Source organism: Salvelinus alpinus, chromosome 28 (genome assembly GCF_045679555.1).
Source record: "Salvelinus alpinus chromosome 28, SLU_Salpinus.1, whole genome shotgun sequence".
Lineage (NCBI taxonomy): Eukaryota > Metazoa > Chordata > Actinopteri > Salmoniformes > Salmonidae > Salvelinus > Salvelinus alpinus.
In genome coordinates, this window is record NC_092113.1 from 1,028,942 (window position 1) to 1,038,148 (window position 9,207).

Sequence of the window (9,207 nt, forward strand, 5' to 3'; positions counted from 1 at the left end):
CCTTTGACAATGAAGTCATGTATAACTATGCAGCATTCACTTGCTAGAATATTACAGCTATTTTATATACATCACATTCTAGTCATGTCGTTACTGTATTTTGGATAATTGGGTCCATTGAAATGGTGTGATTTATATTAAATTTTTTTTCAGATGTGTTATAAAGGTAGTTTTCTTTTTGGATGTGAAAAGTTAAGAGTTCCTATACATCTGTTAAAGGATGCATATGAAACATCTGAACAGGGCGAACAAAACAACTCAACAACCACAGCGTAGCCTATTCACAACCAATACTGCTCTACCGAGCAAAAAGGCAGTAACTGGTCAAATAAGCTATTTTTTGTATTTATTTATTTTCTACATGAAATGCATGCGGACAAGTTTCCTGCCTCTTGTGTTTTGGAGAAAGTGAGGGTCATGTTAGCAGTAACTGCGAAACAAGGTAAATAAACACCATCTTTCTCAGTTCTACACTGAGCAGTTACTGCCTTTCTTGCTTTGTAGGACAGAATAGTAATCTCATTTCACCCAATTTTCAACAAAAAAAAGCTACCTTTTTATGTGCATTTGCATAGACATTAAAAAACAGTTGGCTTTCTGCCAATTGCGCCGTGCTAGCACTAGGGGAACCACTCGATAAACTGGTGGCGGCGCAGGACTCAACGCGTGGCACTACAAACATTGCAGCATTTTAGATCATGAAGCTATCCTATGAAATAATTTTGCAACAATGTGCTGACACTAGCGCAGTAATCAAATTACATGTCACAACGTTTTGGATAATTTACAGATGTCGATAGTGATGACAAGGTGATTTGCATAATATAGACTTACTTATTGCTGAAATGTGCTGATCATAACAGCTGTAATATAACAGTAATTTTGTAATCAAATATGAGACGCTGGGATAGATTTATCAGGGTTATGTTCATTCAACAAATAACCCGTTAGCTGTCCAAATCAATGCCCGTACGTCCAAAAGGCTACTGACTGGGAGTGTACAGTCATAAGGTCTGAATACTAACTGCCACAATCTCATATTAGAAAACTTGCCATGGTCTCTGCAATACAAACTCCTAACTAGCCTATTATTCAAGCCATTATTGAGGGTACAGAACAGCACACGAATAAGGCAGCGAGAAAGACGGGCGTTAGCAGCCCATGGGACCACTGGGGACCAGGTGAATAGGTGCATGCATTTTCCACCTCTCAAAACCCTGCTAACAACAAACGTTCCCACAACTTCAGAGGAAGTTCCCTTAAGAGTCTGCCGTTTTTCTTAGGAATGTTCCAGTGAAGTGCAAGGACTGTTTCCAAGAGACCATTCCGTTAATGTCAAACAGAACTTACGCAGAACGTGGTTACCATGTTCACTGAATATTCTATGTGTTCTAGACATGTTTTCTAAGGGTTGGGAGAATATTCAAATGTCCCACCAAACATACACAGAACATGGCAAACTCTAAAATATGAATGTTCTAGACACGTTTCATTGTAACGTTGCCAGAACATGTGTCAGTTGTCCGGAAGTCGCCTGATGATCCCAAAGAAACGTTCTCCAAAACATTTGTTTCATCATTTACACGTCACCCCATGTTACTGTGGCCGAGCCCATCGAGATTCTGATATTTTAACCACTGATCCATTAACTCCCAACCTCTTGGTACATGGCATTCCTATCGTCCTGCTACACCACCATCTCTGTGTCAGTTATGTTAATCTGACTGTTCTCTGATTTCGATGACTTATTTCAGCAATTTTAGGGATTTTTGTGTAGTTGTCTGATGTTGGTGGGGCATATAACCCTGTTTTTTAATGTTATAGTTTTTCTTGAGTATTTTTAACAGAGCTGAGATTTACTTAAGTGCATTCACCCTATTATTTACACCTAGACTGTTTCAGGTCTACACAAGTGCTGAGGGTTTGGGTTTGCTTGTGGACAGGGCCTTGCTATACTGGCCCAATAAGGACATGTCCTAGGCATATCCCTTATTGGAGAGTGGTTAGTGTGTTTGTCATTGGTGCTGGTGGCATGGGTTAGAGACGCACACTACTCTCTCATTCTTAGCAATATATGTTAATGTAATTATTTGGCAACAGTTACACCTTACTGATCAAATTAAAATCAGTTGCTCATTGAAAGATGTGACTCGTGTGATTACCTCTTGAGCACAAAGTATCAGTATTAATTCTATATAGCTGTGCATCTCTCCATTGTCTTCTTGAAATGCACTTTGAAGTAAATCTCAGCTCGGACTCAGGGATGGCTAACCCAGGAGATCCCTTCAATCTCCATAGAGTTAAGGTAAATCTGCTTTTAGGTTTTTTGCACCTCGTGATCTCAAAGTTTTCATAAAGTTGGTGGATTTGGTGCCTCTAGCACCTGGTTCTCTAGTGCTTAATTGAAAGGAAAGACCTGCAGACACTAAACCCTCCATGGATTAAAATATGCCTATTAGCAAACGCTTTAATCCAAAGCGATTTAGTCTTGCGTGAATGTATTTTACATACAGGTGGTCCTGGGAATCAAACCCTCAATCCTGGCATTGCAAACGCCATGGTGTACCAATTGAGCTACAGAGGACTGAGTTGACACCCCTGCTCTAGGGCAATTCAGGTGGATGTTAGAGGGACTTTTTACTGAATGTTTGTTTTATATGGATGTGCTTTGCTTTTCGTGTTTTCTTTGTGTGTACCGTGTATTCGGGAAGTATTCAGACCCTTTTGACTTTTTCCACATTTTGATAATTTTCAGGCTTATTCTAAAATGGATTAGTGTTTTTCCCTCAATCTACACACGGTACCCCATAATGACAGGCCAAAATATTTTTATGTGTGCAAAGTTTTAAAAAATAAGACATTTACATAAATATTCAGACCTTTTTTACTCAGTTTAACGCACCTTTTTGGAAGTGATTATAGCCTCAAGTCTTCTTGGGTATGACGCTGCAAGCCTGTTACACCTGTATTTGGGGAGTTTTCCCATTTTTCTTCTCAGCAGATCCTCAAGCTCTGTCAAGTTGGAAGGGAAGCGTCGCTACACAGCTATTTTCAGGTCTCCAGATATATACGATCGGTTTCAAGTCCGGGCTCTGGCTGGACCACTCGAGGACATTGAGACTTGTCCCGAAGCCACTCCTGCGTTGTCTTGGCTGTGTGCTTAGGGTCGTTGTCCTGTTGGAAGGTGAACCTTCACCCCAGTTTGAGGTCTTGAGCACTCTGGAGTAGGTTTTCATCAAGGATATCTCTACTCTCTGTTACTCTTTCCCTCAATCTCCCAGTCCCTGCCGCTTAAAAACATCCCCACAGCGTGATGCTGCCACCACCATGCTTCACCATAGGGATGGTGCCAGGTTTAGCATTCAGGCCAAAGCGTTTCATCAGACCAGAAAATATTGTTTCTCGTGGTCTGAGTCCTTTACGTGCCTTTTGGCAAACTCCAAGTGGGTTTTCATGTGCCTTTTACTGAGTGGCTTCCGTCTGACCACTCTACCATAAAGGCCTGATTGGTGGAGTGCTGCAGAGATTGTTGTCCTTTTGGAAGGTTCTCCTATCTCCACAGAGGAGCTCTGTCAGAGTCACCGTTGGGTTCTTAGTCACCTCCCCGACCAAGGCCTTTCTCCCCGATTGCTCAGTTTGGCCTGGCAGCCAGCATTAGGAGGAATCTTGGTGGTTCCAAACTTCTTCCATGGAGGCCAATGTGTTCTTGGAGACCTTCAATGCTGCAGAAATGTTTTGATACCATTCCCCAGATCTGTGTCTCGACACAATCCTGTCTCAGCGCTCTACGTACAATTCCTTTGATCTCATGGCTTGGTTTTTGCACTGACATGCGCTGTCAACTGTGGAACCTTAGAGACAGGTGTGCCTTTCCAAATCATGTCCAATCAATTGAATTTACCACAAGGGCTTCCGGAGTGGCGCAGTGCTCTACGGCACTGCATCGCAGTGCTAGAGGCGTCACTAGAGATCTGCGTTCGATCCTGGGCTGTGCCGCAGCCGGCCGCTACCGGGAGACCCATGATACGGCGCATAATTGGCTCAACTTCGTCCAGGTTAGGGGAGGGTTTGGCCGGCTGGGATGTCCTTGTCCCATCGCACTCTAGCGACTTGTGGCGGCCGGGCGCATGCGCGCTGACTTCGGTCACCGGCTGTACGGTGTTTCTTCCGACACATTGGTGCAGCTGGCTTCTGGGTTAAGCGAGCATGTGTCAAGAAGCAGTGGGGCTTGGCGCAGTTGTTTCGGACGCGTTGCTCTCGACCTTCACCTCTCCCGAGTCCCATCGCTGCAACTAAATCCATTTTCTTTCTAGGATGAAGGAAGCTGGAACGCACTACTCCCACCAACCATCATCAACACAAGACCTCCAAATAGAGCAGAAAAGGGGCTCATACAGAAACACAATAGACCACTATAATACTCTGCTGCCAAGGCTAAGACTGTAACTACCAATTTGGATATCACGGAATTGGGGGGGAAAGGGGGTGAAGTACCAACACTCAAAATTATATATAAATGCATTTACCAACAGGTGGACTCCAATCAAGTTGTAGAAACATCTCAAGGATGATCAATGGCAACAGGCTGCACCTGAGCTCAATTTAGCATCTCATAGCAAAGGGTCTGAATAGCTATGTAATTAAGTTATTTTGGTTTTCTATTTTTAATACATTTGCAAACATTTTAAAAACCTGTTTTTTCACTTTGTCATTATGGGGTATTGTGTGTAGATTGAGGGGGATGTTTTTTATTTTTATCCTGTTTCTAGAATAAAGCTTTAACGTAACAATGTGGAAAAAGTCAAGAAGTCTGAATACTTTCCGAATGCGCTGTAGATCTCTATAGTAGACTTGTTTATTGATATTTGACAGGTCATTGTAAATAAGAATTTGTTCTTAATTGTTTTACCTGTATAAATAAAGGTGAAATAAAAAATAAATGTAAGATCAAACCTTTTTTGATAGTGATTCAGGATTAACATTAATACAGGCTGAAATACCCCACCAACGTTAGACCACTATACAGAAAGCCCTAAAATTGTGGCATCAGAGTGCAGAGCAAGCTTCAAACAGGATGCGCACCCCACGGAGCACACGGTAAGATCAGTGACATTTTTTGCTGTTTTGATGTTAAGGTTCTAAAATTGTCATAAATAATACATTGTGACGTAAATGTGCATACTATGTACTGGTGCATAAAAATAAAGTTTCCCATATTAGGTTTCAATTTTGTAATTGTCATTTTTTTGAAGTAGCTAAAGTTTTTTTTTTTTTTTTCATTTAACCTTTCAGGCAAGTCAGTTAAGAACAAATTCTTATTTACAATGACGAGCTACCCCGGCCAAACCCTAACGACGCTGGGCCATTGGTGCGCCGCCCTATGGGAATCAAATCACGGCCGGTTGTGATACAGTTCAGGATCAAACCAGGGTCTGTAGTGACGCCTCTAGCACTGAGATGCATTGCTTTGGACCGCTGCGCCACAAAACTGACGATTGCGCAACTTTGGGGCAAGACAGGCTGGGTTGGCTTAGATTTTTGACGACATGTAAACTATTTAGTCTCCAATGTTTATTGAAAACATATTTGCACAATGAGAACTTGTCTCTTAAATACATCATTGAAGTTGTTGGTTAGCTGGCTAGCGAATTTAAGCCATATTTGCATTGACATGCAATCAGTCAAAATGACATGGTATCTAAAACGAGATGAAATGAGTCACGATTCCCTACATGGCATTTTCTTTGTCATTGTTGCTAGCTATCTGGCCATCCAGAATCACAACAACTGACTTCTGCACAATTGAAGCGTACACTTCATTTTCGTGAAGTTGTCAGCTAACCCATCTATAGTAGGGTGATTTCAGAAAAAGTGGGACACTGCATTTCCGTCTTCTGTAACCGCTATCTAACATATTAACACATATTGCTGAAATCCTCAAGATTATATAATTGAATTGTCATTGGTGTACAATTTAGGAATAATAATTGAGAATCACACTACATATCGTATCTTGAGGTACCTGGCACGCTAACTGAAAAAACGCTAACTGAAAATATGGTTTTGGCGCAGTGTACACAAGTGGATGTGTCATGCCTGATATCAACATTTTTCCTCTGTGTGATTAGGAAACATCTTGAGGATTTCAGAAATATATCATGTTGGTGAAATATGTTAGATAGTCAAATCTAATTTTATTCGCTGTAAGGTGTAGACTTTACAGTGAAATGCTTGCTTACAAGCCCTTAACCAACAATGCAGTTTTAAGAGAAATACCCCCAAAAATAAGATATTTTTTTAATAAAAGTTTTAAAAAATTAAAGAGCAGCAGTAAAATAGCGAGGGGGTACAAGTACAGAGTCAATGTGCTGGGGCACCAGTTAGTCGAGGTAATATGTACAGTCGTAGCCAAAAGTTTTGAGAATGAGACAAATATTCATTTACACAAAGTTTGCTGCTTCAGTGTCTAGATATTTTTGTCAGAGGTTACTATGGAATACTGAAGTATAATTACAAGCCTTTCATAAGTGTCAAAGGCTTTTATTGATAATAACATGAAGTTGATGCAAAGAGACAATATTAGCAGTGTTGACCCTTCTTTTTCAAGACCTCTACAATCCGCCCTGGCATGCTGTCAATTAATTTCTTGCATAATCAATAATCTTGCATAATCAATGCTTGGAGTTGGTCAGAATTTGTGGGTTCTTGTTTGTCCACCCGCCTCTTGAGGATTGACCACAAGTTCTCAATGGGATTAAGGTCTGAAGTACAGGAGACTTTCCTGGCCATGGACCCAAAATATCAATGTTTTGTTCCCCGAGCCACTTAGTTATCACTTTTCCTTATGGCAAGATGCTCCATCGTGCTGGAAAAGGCATTGTTCGTCACCAAACTGTTCCTGGATGGTTGGGAGAAGTTGCTCTCGGAGGATGTATTGGTACCATTCTGTATTCATGGCTGTGTTCTTAGGCAAAATTGTGAGTGAGCCCACTCCCTTGGCTGAGAAGCAACCCCACACATGAATGGTCTCGGGATGCTTTACTGTTGGCATGACACAGGACTGATGGTAGCGCTCACCTTGTCTTCTCCGGACAAGCTTTTTTCCGGGTGCCCCAAACAATCAGAAAGGGGTTTTATCAGAGAAAATGACTTTACCCCAGTCCTCAGCAGTCCAATCCCTGTACCTTTTGCAGAATATCAGTCTGTCCCTGATGTTTTTCCTGGAGAGAAGTGGCTTCTTTGCTGCCCTTCTTGACACCAGGCCATCCTCCATAAGTCTCCAAAAGCTGGTCCTTTTGTGGCAGGGCTGAAATGCAGTGGAAATGTTTTTGGGGGATTCAGTTCATTTGCATGGCAAAGAGGGACTTTGCAATTAATTGAAATTCATCTGATCACTCTTCATAACATTCTGGAGAATATGCAAATTGCCATCATACAAACTGAGGCAGTAGACTTTGAAAATTAATTTTGGTGTCATTCTCAAAACTTTTGGCAACGACTGTACATGTAGGTAGAGTTATTAAAGTGAGTATGCATAGATAATAAGAGAGAGTAGCAGCAGCATAAAAGAGGGGGGCAATGCTTATAGTCTGGTTAGCCATTTGATTAGATGTTCAAGAGACTTATGGCTTGGCACTCCGGTACCGTTTTCTGTGCAGTAGCAGAGAGAACATTCTATGGACTAGGGTGGCTGAAGTCTTTGACAATTTTTAGGGCCTTCCTCTGACACCGCCTGGTATAGAGGTCCTGGATGGCAGGAAGCTTGGCCCCAGTGATGTACTGGGCCGTACGCACTACCCTCTGTAGTGCCTTGCGGTCGGAGGTCAAGCAGTTGCCTTTACCAGGCAGTGATGCAACCCGTCAGGATGCTCTCGATGGTGCAGCTGTAGAACCTTTTGAGGATCTGAGGACACATGCAAACACTTTTCAGTCTTCTGAGGTGGAATAGATTTTGTCGTGCCCTCTTCACGACTGTCTTGGTGTGCTTGGACCATGTTAGTTTGTTGTTGATGTGGACGCAAAGGAACTTGAGGCTCTCAACCTGCTCCACCACAGCCCCGTCGATGAGAATGGAGGCGTGCTCGGTCCTCCTTTTCCTGTAGTCCACAATCATTACATTTACATTTACATTTAAGTCATTTAGCAGATGCTCTTATCCAGAGCGACTTACAAATTGGTGCATTCACCTTATGATATCCAGTGGAACAACCACTTTACAATAGTGCATCTAACTCTTTTAAGGGGGGGGGGGGGTTAGAAGGATTACTTTATCCTATCCTAGGTATTCCTTAAAGAGGTGGGGTTTCAGGTGTCTCCGGAAGGTGGTGATTGACTCCGCTGACCTGGCGTCGTGAGGGAGTTTGTTCCACCATTGGGATGCCAGAGCAGCGAACAGTTTTGACAGAACCAATAAGTAGGGAAGTCATTCATTTGTTTATAATGTTATAAATAAATAAATAAATGTTCCATCATCTCCTATGTCTTGATCACATTGAGGGAGAGTTGTTGTCCTTGCACCACACGGTCAGGTCTCTGACCTCCTCCCTATAGGCTGTCTCGTCGTTGTCGGTGATCAGGCCTACCACTGTTGTGTCATCGGCAAACTTAATGATGGTGTTGGAGGCGAGCCTGGCCGTGCAGTCATGAGTGAACAGGGAGTACAGGAGGGGACTGAGCATGCACCCCTGAGTGGCCCCCGTGTTGAGGATTAGCGCGGTGGATGTGTTGTTACCTACCCTTACCACCTGGGGGTGACCCGTCAGGAAGTCCAGGGTCCAGTTGCAGAGGGAGATGTTTAGTCCCAGGGTCCTTAGCTTAGTGATGAGCTTTGAGCGCACTATGGTGTTGAACGCTGAGCTGTAGTCAATGAATAGCATTCTCACATAGGTGTTCCTTTTGTCCAGGTGTGAAAAGGCAGTGTGGAGTGCAATAGAGATTGCATCATCTTTGGATCTGTTGGGGCGGTATGCAAATTGGAGTGGGTCTAGGGTTGATGTGAGCCATTACCAGCCTTTCTAACCACTTCTTGGCTACAGACGTCAGTGCTACGGGTCGGTAGTCATTTAGGCATGTTACCTTAGTGTTCTTGGGCACAGGGACTATGGTGGTCTGCTTGAAACATGTTGCTATTATAGACTCATACAGGGACAGGTTGAAAATGTCAGTGAAGACACTTGCCAGTTGGTCAGCGCATGCTCGGAGTACACG